This window comes from Stegodyphus dumicola, chromosome 9, assembly GCF_044657685.1.
Source record: "Stegodyphus dumicola isolate Sdum_Otavi_A_Nest chromosome 9, ASM4465768v1".
NCBI classification, from domain to species: Eukaryota; Metazoa; Arthropoda; class Arachnida; order Araneae; family Eresidae; genus Stegodyphus; species Stegodyphus dumicola.
This window is the reverse complement of record NC_140776.1, coordinates 74,951,521-74,967,557: the sequence shown is the minus strand read 5'-3', so window position 1 is coordinate 74,967,557 and position 16,037 is coordinate 74,951,521.

The following is a 16,037-nucleotide window of genomic DNA, read 5'->3' as shown; positions in this document are numbered from 1 at the left end:
GGTATTACCTTCTTCATCTATTTTAATTCTGGATAGGGCATCTGCTACGATATTTTCCTTTCCGGGGGTATGCTTGATTACCAGATTATATTCTTGTAGCTTGAGTGCCCATCTTATTAACCTTGGGGATAAGTTTTTCCCTGAGTACAATCTAGTTACCGCCGCATGATCAGAGTACACTGTTATTGGCGCCTTTCCAAAATAGACTCGGAACTTTTGCACTGCTAACAAAACTGCAAGTGCCTCTCTCTCGGTCGCGGAATAGTTTCTTTGTGTTTGATTTAAAGTTCGGCTAAAAAATGCCACGGGCTGTTGATTTTGCGAAAGTACCGCTCCTACCGCATAATCCGAAGCATCCGCTGAAATTTCTAAATTCTCATCCTTTTCAGGAAATTTCAACACAGGGGCTTGCGTTAATGCTTGTTTTAATTTTTCGAAAGCACTATTGGCTTCGGCCGTCCACGAGAATCTTGCCTTTTTCCTTTTTAATTTTAACAATGGCTCAGCGATAGCTGCAAAATCTTTTATAAAGGACCTATAATATGAACAAAGTCCTAGAAAAGAAGAGAGCTTCTTTGCCGTGTTTGGAGTCGGATACTTTTGTACAGCGATTATTTTTGATTCGTCTGTCTCTATTCCTTTCTGAGATATTTTGTAACCTAAATATTTTAATTCAGGGGCTGGAAATTTGGACTTTTCGACGTTAACTTTTAGACCGGCCTCATTTAATAAAGAAAACACCTGTCTTAAATCGTGTTTATGTTGGTCGAGATTATCACTAGTAATAATGATATCGTCTAAATAGATAAATGTGGACTTTCCAAGAACAGGTCTTAACACAATGTCCATACATCGCTGAAATGTTGCCGGCGCCCCTGAAAGGCCAAACGGCATACGCAAAAATGCATAAGTGCCAGACTTGGTTATAAAAGCAGTCTTAGGCACGTCCTCAGGCCTAACCCCTGTTTGAAAATAACCAGTCGTTAAGTCTAAAGTCGTCATATATTTGGTGGATGTTATGTTCCTTAGAATTTCTTGAATAATAGGTAACGGATATACCGGATATTTAGTTATGGAGTTTAATTTACGGTAGTCAATTGCGAATCTCCACCTTTTTGGATGTGTCAAAGGATAGTCATTATTTTTCTTACATAAAACCACCGGGCTAGCATAACTACTTGTGATGGGCGTTATGATCTTTTTACGTAGCATATCGGTGATATGCCATTCTATAATTTTTTCCTTATTCTTATCATAACGGTATGCTTTGTGGCGAACTGGCATTGAATCTCCGGTGTCAATACTATGGTTAGTAACCTGAGTAAATCCTGGAATATCACTAAATAACGAAGCAAATTCACTTACCACTTGTCGGATTCTTCGCTGTTCTTCATTAGGCAGGTGGTCAAGATTTAACATCGGCGGTTCGGCCTTTTCTCCACGAACTGGTTTCATTGTCAGCTTAAGGGACGCTTCATTAAAATCCAGCGTTGCTTGTGTCTCTGAAAGAAAATCTATTCCTAAAATAATATGTGCTTGCAGATTCTTTACTATGAAAAACATCACCTTTACTTGTTCGTCCTTGATACGGACATACAGCGGTAATTTACCTATACACTTACATTTTTCTCCTTGCGCCGCTAACACTGTCGTATTATCCGAATTATATATGCGGTATTTCCGAAAATACTTCCTAAAAAAATCTTCTGCCACACAGGAACACTGCGCGCCTGTATCCAGGAGTGCGGTGGCTGGGATATTATTCACCAACACTTTAATCTTCGGAAGAGTCAAATTTTTCACCATTACTGTATTTAACTTGAAGGAAGAGGGGTTTTCGTGGCCTTCGGATTTCCGCACCCTCCCGTCAGCAGAAATCCGTTTTAGTTTAAATTATTTTTCATTTCCGTGCTTTCCTTCTTTTTCCACTGGCCTTGAGACTTTTTTCCTGGATTGCTATTGAACTGTCGACGTTCGCCGGCTCTTTTTGAATGCTCGGGTTTCCTTGCCCACTGATTCGTTTTGCTTCCGTAGCCGTGTGCTTGAGTTTTCTGTAGTCTTGGCGCACCAAATTGGTTTCTCTGTTGATATTGGCGTCTTCTTTCAATGTCCGCCGTTCTTCTACTTTCAAACTGGATTGCTAGCTCAAATAACTTTTCCAGTGTAGTCGGATTTCTTAATTCAATAAAGTCTTGCACTTGGGGCAGTAACCTCGGCAAAATCACTTGAATTATCTCAGGATCCGGACGGTTTCCATACAAGAGTTTGAAGACGTGAATTTTTCTTAAAATAAAGCTTGAGAGGTTTTCGATTCTTTGCTGATATATACTGAAAAGTTCCGTTTCTAATTTCGCACGATCCCTTACAACAGGGAAGGCTTTTACTAGGGCAGTCTTGAAATTTTCGTAAGTATAGGTGGGACTTCCTGCTTGACCCAAGAGACTTCTGCCTATACACTTGAACCAGTTAAGCGCTTGGCCCCTCAAAGCGCTGGTAGCTAAGGTTACTTTTTGAAATTCGTGCACGGGGTAGAGCATGAAGTGGTCATCCAATTTTTCCAAAAAACTGGTTACCGGTGAGTTTCCATTAAATGTTGCTTCTGGTTTCATCGAAGCGCGCATGGTCTGGACGATGTAACCAAATCCTTCCAGGGCGGCAGCTGGCATTTCTGGATTCTGAGCCGCTTCTGTAGGCAGCACAGGTTCTTCTTGAAACTCGGCCATGGTTATTCTTCTTCGTTGGGCCCCACTATCAGGTTCAATGTTTCGTCTTACTTTCTTCGGGAACATGCAAGGACCTGACTCGGAACAGAGAGCTTACTAAAGCTATGTTCAATAACTGTGGGAAGTAGACAGGATACACAAGAAGGGTATACAAAACCCTTTATTTTTCTCTATTTACAATAACTTCCGTACTTCGAAATACAAAGACCCACTACTTGTGGTCTAAACGTAAAAATATAAAAATAAAACTAAACTCTTAACTTTGAAATAATAAACGTGGAAGATTGGCCTTATATTAACAGGAAGCCGTATGTAGTACAGAGAACTGTGAACACTACAATACGTTTAAAGTTATCAAGAGGATTAAACCTCTGGCCTGGAAGGCAACCAGCAACTGAGTAAAACTTCTAAGGTAAGCGGCCTGCTTCGACTAACTGCTTCCTCTCTTTCGCTTGGCAAAAAGCCACAACTTAAATACTTGGCGCTCGCCAGACAAACTTTGCATAAATACATTAACGCTTATAATTCTGGCCGGAAGTAGAAAATAAGAAGTGATAGTAAAGATTTAAAATAAAATAAACGTTAGTAAAACTTAAGATCCTTACAACCATATGAGGCCGATTATTATTGGCCAGAAGGGTTGCAGCACACTCGTATATTACATTACATTACCCTTGACTGTTACAAGACAGCCATTTACCTCAATGCTAAATGCTAAATGGACTTGCCCCTGTAACCCTATTTTTTCGGCGATGCTTAGCATTTTCATTCTGCACATCCCGGGCAGTACAATCTCTGAACAGGAAGCCATACTTACAATTAAAGAAAATCACTAACAACTACTAAAAACTTCTACTAACTAATACAATAATAATACTAAACTAAATACTAAAACAATAATTTCATAAAATAACAAGCAATTAAACCATGCATGAATAAATGCATGAATTTACAAATTTATGTATATATAGGACCACGATCTTAGGGATAGAATCAAGCTAATCACATTACACACACTATGGGGACTATGCTCTATGGCCATAGTAAGGGGCCAACCGGCTAACCTAACGTAATGAACAACTTTAGGCTTAAAATTATAACTTACGGATTCGAAGCGTTACTTAACGTTCTTCAACCTGTTTAGGACTGTGTAAGGACATTTCTAGGATGATTGTAGTTTAGGACAAAGTCCTTTACGTCGAATCGGATTCCACAACCACACCTTGATGTCTCCTTCGTTGAATCAATGTTCTGTAGCGCTCGTGTCGTGTTGGGTCTTCACCTTCTCTGTCGCGAAGTTGACTCGCTCTCGCGCAAAGTTGTGCGTCACTTCAAACCGTGCTTGGAGATCTTGAATATACTCCTCAGGCGATAAAGACGCATCCGTATGTGATCAAACAACAAACCACAAGATAGATGAAGACCGAGAAAAAAAACAGCATCTTGGATGGGGAATAGCTAGTAGTCTCGTGCATAGCACTGCGACAAGTCAGTAAAAACAGAGGTAAGTTCTGGTCCCAATCCTGTTGGTTTCTGGAAACCATCAGCGAGAAGTTATTAGGATGGTTCTATTACACCTCTCTACCATGCCGTTCCACTGTGAATGTAAAAGTACTGTTTGGTTTTTAACTGTGCCGAATAATTTGAGGCACTCCAAACCTGGAAATCAAATTCTGCATCATTACCTCTGCTATCGCGACAGCATATTTATAAGAAATTGGATACGCTTCAAAGCACTTTGTGAAGTAATCAGTGACAACACAGATGTATCCGTTGCCATGAACAGATCGTTGCAGAGATAGCAGGATGGTGAAGGTGATGCGGTCAAAAGGCGCTGCTACATTTTAACGTTGCACCTACCCCCTGCTGCGTTTGCTCGGTCCTATCCGACTCCCATGAGCATCGCAAGATTGGCACCACTTTGCACGTCAATTCTTACTTTACTATAGTAGAAGTGTTCTCAAAATATCTGCAAAGTCTTCATAATTCCGAAATAGTAGGTACTTGTCAAACAACAGAGAACCGGTACTTTCAGCATGGTATGACCGTATTTTCTCCCTCTTTTCTTCATGCCTTCGTGGTGTAACAGTAGTACACTCGCACGCATTTAGAGGTCCAGGTTCGAGTCCCGGCGAGGGCATTGCTCATTTTTCAAATAAAAAAAAAACCTAAGGACTATATAGTAGCGCCCGAACTTAAACGGTGGTGGATGATGATGATTCTTCACCACCAGGATTTACCTTCGTTGAGTAACAGGAGCCCACTCGGTGAGTATTCGAGAAGGTCCAGGTTCGAGTTCCGGCGAGAGCAGACTCATTTTTCATGTAGTCCTGCTTCAAAATAACCTAATAGCTCTAGATAACTTTCTCCAATATATATATATATTTTTTTTCAAATAGAGAGTTTTCAGTGTTTGTATTAGAAAAGCTGTTACAATTTCTTGCTACGAAGTTGCTTCAGAATTCATGTATTCCATTGAATATTCCTGTTATTTCACTCATACTTTAATATTTTTATTATCAATATCCTATTTCAGCAAAATATGTATCAGTGAAAGAATGATACATATTTTGCTGAAATATTTCGGATCAGAAGTTAATACTCTCAATGATTTAATGCCCGAGATCCGTAGTAGAGTCACAGATGCTAACCGATGTTTTTTCTGTCTCAAAAAATACTTGAAGTCTAACTTCACTAGCAGAAAAACGAAGATTTTAATTTACAAAAGCTTAATCAGACCCATTCTTACATACTCTGCTGAGACCTTGGCAATGATAGAAAAAGGTAAAAGTATCATTTCTGTTATTGCTTTCGTTTGCGAAGGATTTGTCAAGCTGGGGTAATCGGCAAGAATTTTGTCAAATTTTGAGTTACCCATCAAAATATGAATGCTAGTACTGAGCGGGTTCGCAGTGGGAAGTCTACCACAAGAATATAGTTTTGTTTGTCCATCAATTAAACGGTTTTTTTAACATCTATAAGTAAGTTGAACTTCGTAAGAAAGTCAACACCTATGATGGGTTGATTGACGTCTGCCAGGACAAAAGGCCAAGTAAATGAGCGACGTAAGTTTAAATTGATGGTTAAGAGTTTGGTGCCATACGTCGCTATTTTGGTGCTGTTAGCAGCAAAGAGTACTAAGTCAGCTGGGTTTTTGGGATACTGACTGTAACTCTTGGGAATGACAGATAAATCGGCTCCGGTGTCAATTAAAAAGGTGAGTTTTGACGATGAATCGGCCAAAAGAATTCGATTAATGTGGCAGTCGCAACGTTGGCCGACAAGCGATCGCCGATCTAGTTTTCCGACTTCCGGAAATTGCATGGAAAATGGAGAAACACACTTCCGTGCATTGGAACCAAAATTAGTATGGTAGAAACAAATGTTGTTACACGGTTTTTAATACTGGCGATAGCGTCCATTGGATCTATTACGCCTTCTGTTGCGTCTTCTGTTGCGTTGGGAATGATTGTCTCTTCATTCACAGGAACGCTCACGGCTGTTTTTGATGGCTAGCGAAAGTTCATTTACTTGCTTTGTCAGCTCTGCAACTTGCTGTTCAATGGGAGAAGTAGATACCGTAGCACCACTATTTACGTATGTTAGGGAAAGTTGTGAGATCTGTAATTTTATTAGCTTCAACAGCAAGTTTTGGGAGATCATCACTTAAGACTGCAAAAATACTCTGTGTATTTTTCGGGAGACGGGATATCCATAGAGATTTCAACAAGGGTTCTCCAACGGTCTCTCCAGCAAGGTTTCGCATACGGCAAAGTAATTGGGAAGGGCGTTGATCGCCAAGTTCTAGCCCCTGAAGAAGTGTACGGAACTTCGACTCCTCACTTTCAGAATGCAATTCAGTTAAGCGTGTTTTTAATGCATCGTTTTTGCCAGTCACTGGTGGGTGCAAAACGATATCATAAACGCTATTGAGAATATCGGATTCGATTGCAGATATCACATGACTGAATTTCTTGGAGTCAACAGTGATTCCGGCGATATCAAACTGTGCCTCCAGTTGTGCAAACCATAAAGTGGGATTGACATTCCAAAATGGGGGAGGCTTGACAGAAACACGTAACGTTTTGTATTAGCTTAGAAATACTTGGCGCGAGAGCGGAATCTGGGCTAATAGCGAATGCGCCACCAGAATTGGCACTGAAATATATTCTGTGAGAAACCTGATTTTGTGGTCCATTCGAAGTTGCGATTCATATGTTACTCTGTGAGGTGAAACCTAGCGCTAGAGAGTCGCTATGGAAAATAAATGTATTGAAAATTAGAGCGTGTTATTTCTGTGTAATGTGTGTGGTGTTATTTTATTATGATATATAGCTATCGACGAGAAATAGAAATAAGTCCATTCAAGTTTTTGGCCGCGCAGAACCGGAACAACTAATGAAGTTTATGAGACTGTGAATTTACTTTCGGTTTTGTGAAACGAAGAATTACATAGGATACTTCCAGATTGAAGTTCTGTAGAAACAAAAGGGTAAGTACCCTCCCCCATTTTGAAGCTCATTGTACCTTTTTGAAGCTCTTTATTTGTTTATTGACTTTTGCTAATTAAAATGTCACTAAAGGAGATATTAGCGAAAAAACGTATATTGAAAACACAGTTAACAAAGTTAAAACAAAAGGTTGCGGACGAAAATGTCCAAGGAAGTGACTTGGAAATACTAAAGAATAAATTTAAAGTGCTTGAGACAGAGGTAAATTCTAATTTCAATTCTTTGTTCGGGTTATGTACGGAAGAAAGTATTGATGCTTATGTAAAAGAGAAAGAAGAGATTGACGATATTCTCTTAGATGTAGAAGTTGAATTAAATCGTAAATTAGCTGAACTTTCCAAAGAAATGAAATCGGAGCCTTCGGTTTGCACGAATACTGAAAACAATGTTAAACTACCCAAAATTAATTTGCCAACGTTTTCTGGTAACTTACATGAGTGGCTTTCATTTAAAGATATCTTTTTAGCCAGTGTTGATTCAAATCCTAATTTAACAGATGCAGTCAAATTACAGTACTTAAAATCTGCGCTAAGAGGAGATACTTATCGTATTGTGTAGTCAATATCCATGGTTGACTCTAATTATAAATTAGCCTTTTCATTACTAGAAGAAAGGTTCTCTAATCACCGTGAACAAGTGTATGCTCATATGAGACGATTTATGAATATGCATCCTATGCAAAATGAGTCTGCGTCAGCAATATTAAACTTAATTGACATTACAAATGAATGCGTGAGATCATTAGAAGTTTTAAATCAGAGTGTTAAAGGTTTTTCTTCCAGTGTATTTGCATACATTTTAGGGGAAAAATTAGATCCTAACACCAAAATATGGTGGGAAAGAAAATTAGAGAAAGAGAATTTGCCTAATTTAACAGATTTTATAGAATTTCTTAAATATCATGCAAGAACTCTCAACGCTTCAAATAGTGTGACTAACACAAAAAAAGTTACACATAGAGTTACCGCTGTCGTTTCTAATGCAAATGAAAAACATATATAGAATTCGTGTAGGTTATGTAATTTGAGCAATCACAAGCTTTTTAATTGTCCTAAATTTCAGAAATTAAGTGTAAAAGAAAGGGTAGAATTTGTGAAAAAACAGAATTTATGTTTTTGTTGTTTTAATTTGCACATTATGAGAAAGTGCCCTTCTAATTACATGTGCAAGAAGTGTAAGAAAAAACATAGCTTTCTCTTGTGTTATCAAAACGAAAATAATTCCGTCGGTACCACAGTAGAAATAGCAGACACTTCAGATCAGGAGTTGGGTGATCAAAACAGCAATGCGTTAAATGTATATGCACCTGCATTTCAAACTAAAACTTAAAACGAAACCAAACCTTTACAGCCGCTAAGGGTACTAACAGGAGGAAAAACGTGATTTTATCTACTGCCTTTGTATTCATTGAGACTAATGATGGAACTTTAATTAAGGTAAAAGCGTTATGTGATAGTGGAAGTGTTTCTTGTTTTTGTAGCACTGAATTAGCGGATATACTTAATTTAAAAAGGGAAAAGACAAATATTTCGTTTTGCAGTATATCAGGTATTTCAACTACGATAATAAATATATAAAAAAAAAAAAAAAAAAAAAAAAGTTGCCCTTATCTGTTAGGAAACTAGATTAACGTATAAAAGGAACGTATAAAAGGAAACTAGAGGTTTTGGTAATTCCAAAAATAGCAGGTTTAACTCCCGCAAAGTTTATAGATGTTTGTAACCTTGTGATTCCTGAAAAGGTGAATTTAGCGGATCAGGAATTTTCTATACCAGAGAAAGTAAACCTGTTGCTCGGCGCGGAAGTTTTTTATGATATGTTACGAGCTGGTAAAATCTATGTTCCTAACACAGGCTTGATATTACAAAATAGTGTGTTTGGATATATAGTTAGTGGCAATATAAATGATTCAGGGAGAAATAATTTATCGTATTGTGGGTTAATAAATGATAATTCAGAGAGTGAACTGAAAATGGTTTTCCAACTAGAATCATTATGAATTAAAGATGATCCTTATTGTCATGACGAAGACAAAGCATTGGAAATATTTAATAAGACAGTTTGTTTTAAAGCTGGTCGCTTATTACTTTACCTTGGAAAAGAGACTGGAGTGAATTAGCTGATAATTACCGAGTAGCGGGAAATAGATTAAAAACTCTTGCAAAGCGAATGAATTATGACAAAACACGTGAGATATTAAGATCGTCTGCGACGGTATGTGGTGGAGCTATGATTCACAAAAACATATATATATATATTGCCAAATGTGAGATAAATAAATACACAAAAATCAGTCACTAATAAGTTCACATACGATACTAGTGTAAAATTAATAAAGTTAACGCAAGCATTAAAGTGAGGAAAACACTTTTTGTAGGTGTGCATTCCGAATATAAGCATAAATTTTAAAGTACTACTAACTAAGAATTTGCGTGGCTTACCTCCGAATTATACGAGAAATATTTGCTCAGTCAGCGGCAGATTCAGCATAACACAATTCATTTATATAAAAATATTCCGAAACACTTATTTTGTGATATGTAACCACGTTGTAGGATATATATGTAAATCACTTCTAAGCACTTTGACGTTTTGCATGAGGCACATTCACAAGTACGTTGTTAAGGAGACACGACTGTTTTTCACACTGTTTTGACGATAACACAAAAATAATGATGGATTACGATATTCGTTTGCGTTAACATACGATATTTTCACTTCACAGCATTTTATGAGCACAGAAATTGACTATGCAAGCAGGTTCCAGGAGGCACGTGTTCATTAACTAGACGGGTCATCACTTATGGCTTTCGTCTATGGATGCCATTTTTGAGTTGCTGCTTAGCTCGATGATTTTTAACATTTTTATTTAACACTAGGAAAAGGTATATATTTTAACACACGTTCACTGATGCACAGTCACATTGGTTACAGTTCGCATGATAAGTATTTTTATAGTTAGCGAGTTCACATAGGTGAAACATCATGAAAGTGAAGCGGAAGAGAGGTTAGCGCGTGCTTCACCGACGACAGCTAGTAACAGAATAACCAGTCCGAATTTATCCCTAGTGGAGAAAATGCAGAAAGCTGGTAGCGCCCTGTCTTGGGCCAGTGGACAAATAATAATAATAATAATAAAGAGTTCTCCACACTGTCTTTGAAAGAAAAATTTTGAGAAGTATTTTTGGTGGCATAAAATGTAACAATATTTGGAGAAGAAGAACTAACTCTGAACTTTATAAATCCTTTAAAGAAACAGATATAGTAAAATATGTAAGGATTCAGAGAATTAAATGGGCAGAACACCTGTGCAGAATGGATGAAAAATCGAGTAATTAAAAAGATCTCGGCCAGTCCGCACCCGAAAAAGAGGGAGACCTAAACTTAGGTGGCTCGACTGTTTGGAAAAAGACTTCAGAATTTTAAAAATAACCAACTTAATGTCCATGGCCAGCGATAGAAGAGCTTGGAATTCGATTCTCAGGAAGGCAAGGGCCCATCCTGGGCTGTCTGGCCATTGAAAAAGAAGAAGAAAATATGCATAAAACAATACTTGCATAATGTATACACAACATAACACACATGCATATATATATATATATATATATTTAATGTTTTCAGTTATTCCAACACATCGTGGGTGAATGGTGAGGCTATTCCATTTCACGTTTTGGCAGATGGTTGACGAAGCTGGGATGATTGCACCACGGAGAAAAATGACGACTCAGGACTTTTCACTTTTAACAGCATATCTTTATTTTATTTTAGAGCAGATGATTTTTTTCCAGATGAAGTTACTCAAATAACTTATTCAGTAATTTAATTATTAGATACGACTGACTTTAATACGTTATAACGTTCTAACAAAGAAAGAGGAGCATAGCGAAGGCGTTAGCAGAACGAAGGCGAGAAGGCATCTGTGTAGAACTTATGACGCAGCATTTATATGAAAGGTTATGTAACAGAGTAGCTTCTAGAAAAATGTAGAAAAACTTATGACGCAGCATTTATATGAGGAAGTTATGTAATAGGCGCGAAATGTTCTAGAAGGTACTGGTCTAGGGAAAGATCCTGAATTGCAGAAAATTAATTAAAGGTTGCTGGTTCGCAAAGAGCAAAGCCATCGTATTTTTTTTATATTTTACATCTTCCTCCCCCCCGTCAAAAGGAGAGGCTGGGGTGAGAAAAGCATTAGTACAGGAGTAAAGCAAAAGTATGAGAAAAGACATGAAAACATCCAGGACATAGCGTACAAGCTTTAACTATGGCCTATCATAGTTCATGACTTTCTGATATAAAATTTTGACTTTATAACATATGAAATTTTGAATATTAAAACTAGGAGTTATAAATATACAATATATGACTAATTTTAAAACTATAACATAATAAATATGGAATACTGATAAATAAATAAGTTATAATTACAAAAGTCCTCAATTTTGTTAAAAATATCCATTTTGTTTTTTGAAAGTCCTTTTCATAAAAAGAGTTCGAATAGAATGAAAATATCTGGTAAAATCTCTAAATGCCAGATAGTCCACAAATATGATGCATTTTTTTTTTTTTTTTTTGCTGAATATGTTTTCATAATAGTAAACTTTGATTAGAAAATATTTTAAATTTTTCTTCCTTCAGATAAAACTTAGAAAAGAAATAGATTATACAATTTATGAATAATATATTATGTGCGTTTTTTCCTCTTATCGTAGGCAATTAAAGATTGACATATTTTACACTTCAATACAAAATATTATAATTATTCAAAAAACAATTCAATATAAATAATACAATTATACACTAGAACATGGATGGTTGGGGGGTGCTAGGTACAAATATCGAAAAACCTCCGTTGCCTAATACAAGGTAACTGGTTTTTTGGCATTGTACATTACCTCAAAGTGGTTTTAGAAAAATAAAAGATCATATAGAATCAAAATTAAAAGACAGATAACTTGTATAATCAAGTTAAAGTCTTTTTTATAATTTTGTAAATTAGAAACAAATATTATCCTACAATGAGAAGAAAATTTTTGCTACAAAATAATTCAAATTATGTGAAAAATATAAAAGGTCAAGATCGGGAGAATAATTTGTCATAGTCGGGAAAATAACTTGTCATAATTAGGGTTTAAGTCTAAATCAGGTATTAAAAGTTATAATCAGAAAGATTTTTAATAGAGAATTTTGAAAAAAAAAATTAATTTTAATTTTGAACAGAGATAGGAATTCTACTATTTCTGACAGTTAACTTAAACTCACTTGCTGGATTAAAAGGTCTTAATCTAGTTGAATGAACAATTTCTGATTTCTTTTTAGTTAAAGGATTAGGTTTATCAATTTTATAAGTAACTTCAGAATATTGTTTTAAAATTTTATAAGGTCCTGAGAATGGTGGAGATAATTTACGTGTATGAGGGTATTGAAATTCTTCATACATTACTAAACCACCAATTTTAAAATTACTAGGTTTAAAATGAATATCATATCTTTCTTTATTTACATTATGATAATCACCAGATCTCTTTTGAGCTATTTTTCTGGCTTCTTCTATTGACGGATACAATTCTTGATTTTGAATTAAGGAATCATAAGGTAATTTTCCATACATTAAATATGTTGGAGGGAATTTTGTTACAGAATGAGGGGTATTATTATACTCTTCAGTTACTTGGGGTAATAATTTTGTCCATGCTAGATTACCTTGATAAGAATTTAGTTTACATTTTAATCTAGTTATAATAGTTTGATTAACACGTTCAATTTTACCATTAGTTTGGGGTCTATTTGCAGTAGTTAGCAATTGTTTTACATTATGATTCCTTAAAAAGTGCTTAAATTTTGAAAATGTAAAAGCAGCGTTCACATCACTTAAAATCTTTTTAGGGACCTGAATTTGGAAAATTTGTTTTAAACAATTTATATAAGTATCTGTAGTTACACTTTTAGAAGCAAAAGTCCAGATATAGTATCTAGTTGCATGATCAATAATTATGTGAATTACCCTTTTTGGTACTTACGTATTATCGCAACCAGGTTGGCGCGATTTGTAAGTTTGAGTAAAAAAGTATGAATAGAAAGAAAATGTACATTTATTAATTACAGATAATTTTTAATACAGTTTTTTATATTATTTTGTTTTAAAATATAAAATAGCAATTAAACCCTTCCGGTTTCGAATTTGAATAAGTTGCAGAATTATTTTTTCGACGGAAATCTTTTGGCTATTGCTTTTAGCACCGATTGAAAACCGTCTTCGCCATTAACAGCTTGAGCTTGGTAAAAGCTTTACAAGTACGTTCGTTCGGTATAATTCCATATCCCTGCAACAATTCAACAGCATCTTTTTCACTCGCAGGCAGATCCCAAATACCCATAGTTAAAGTATTTCAGGGCAGTCAGTCTAACCAGTAAGAAAAATAATAACACGTAGAACACGTAGACTACGTATAACGTAAGGTTGCCCTAAGTAGGGTCGCCAAATTTGGCGATTTATGCGAATTTTGGCCTGGTTGCGTTAATACGTAAGTACCTACTTTTTAGTAGAATTATAATAATTTAAACCACCTACAGTATCAATAGATAATATTTCAAAAGGTTCACTAACTGATGGTAAATTTTGCATTAAACCAAATTTCTTTTGTTTACTTTTCTTATTAAACTGACATACTTCACAATGTTTACAATAATTTCTAACATCTTGAACAATTCTTGGCCAATAATATTGTGGGGATAACAAATTTAGCATAGATGATACAACAATATGACCAAATTATATATGGGCCTTTTCAAGTAATTTCGTACGTAGAGACATGGGTATCACAATTTTGTACAATCAATGTTTTTTGATAGTTAAGACATCACTCATTTTCCTATGATTTTTTTCCAGATGAAGTTATTCAAATAACTTATTCAGTAATTGAATTATTAGATACGACTGACTTTAATATGTTATAACGTTCTAACAAAGAAAGAGGAGCATAGCGAAGGCGTTAGCAGAACGAAGGCGAGATGGCATCTGTGTAGGAGAACTTATGACGCAGCATTTATATGAAAGGTTATATAACAGAGTAGCTTCTAGAAAAATGTAGAAAAACTTATGACGAACTTATGAGGATTTATGTAATAGGCGCGAAATGTTCTAGAAGGTACTGGTCTAGGGAAAGATCCTGAATTGCAGAAAATTAATTAAAGGTTGCTGGTTCGCAAAGAGCAAAGCCATCGTATTTCTTTTTATATTTTACATACATATATATGTATGTGTGTGATATGTTGTGTATACATTATGCAAGTATTGTATATATAGTTACTTTTTTTCCCTCTGACACCAGTGGTTACGTTCTTACGGGGTTCGTAGATTTGGAGTGAATAGCGACGATACTTGATGAAGTATCGAAACACACTTTATTTAGCCAATATTAATCAGGACAGCTCCAAAGTCACGTTTTACAGTCGTCGAAGATCTACTATATACACTCGCTGGAACAATCAGCGACACAGCCTTCAGGTTATCAGGCTATAACGGTGGAGACAGCCTCACTGCAAAGCACCAGATTACAGCTCCCGAATCTGCTCAGTCGTTCTCGGAACTCCACGTACTCTCGAGACTCTCCACGCTACAACTCGCGATGGACTCGACGACACACTTGGCATTCGCTGCCCGGCTGTCAACTCGATCCACTCCGCAGGGATTGACTCTCTAGACGAAACACCAACTCGATACTAACTATCTCGCACTCTATGCGAGGCACACACTGACTCGCCCTTTCGATGAAGCACTCTCTGATTGCGGATCAGCAGGGTTTGTATAGCTTTCGGCTTGTGTTAGAGAACATTCTGGGCTAAACTGGTAAGAATTCGTTCCAGAAGGTTCTCCATCCGTCTAAATATATCGCCAAATATCGCCAAACAGACAATTTCTCGCCAAATGTGGCAACCTGGCCTTCCTTTGCCATTTCATGGCAGCCATAAAACTGCTTTGCGGGGAAGCCATCCTACCGCACCTGTACATTTCGTAACAATATATATATATATATATATATATATATATATACATCTATAAATTACTTTTCTGTAATTGCTGTACATCGACCAAGGTGACTAACGAGCTAAATGTTTTAAATTGTTAGTACTTATTGTTAGTACTGTATTAGATCTAATAATTTTCATAAAAATCTTCAGTGTTCTAGTACGTTTATCATCAGATTTAATACTTTCTCCCATTCTGCAGTAAAAATAAAAATGACATGAGGGTGTTAAACACATTAATTTCTATTTCGAATTGATTTCTATTGAAGATGATATTAAACAAGCCAAATCAGTTTAACTGGACTGCAAATTTCTTCATGTATAAGACACACAGCAGTTAAATCCAGGTAATTGCTTTTGGCTTAATATAACTTTATTCTTCTAATTTCATCAATTGAAAATGGATATCTATTAGCGAAAATAAAGTTGTGAAATGAGGTTAGATGAGTGCGAAATTCCATTAAGACACTTCAAGTCATTAAGAAACTTCAAGGTGAATGTTCGTCCACCTTGGATCTTAATCTTTTTTCCAAAGAGATAAATTTCTAAGATCCTGGAATAAAACGTTTAGCAGCGCTGAATTCTAAAATGGAAAGAGTCTGTTTACATTATAATGCCACTTGCTTTGCATTTTCCAGATGTTATGGGAGAAAAGAACTCGACAGAGAACGGCATGTATTGAGGCCTGTAGATGATCTGAAAAAATGTGAAGAATTCTTGGAATATTCGAAATAAAAGATTTGAAAGGAACATGCTGTAGAACAAATGCTTTCTT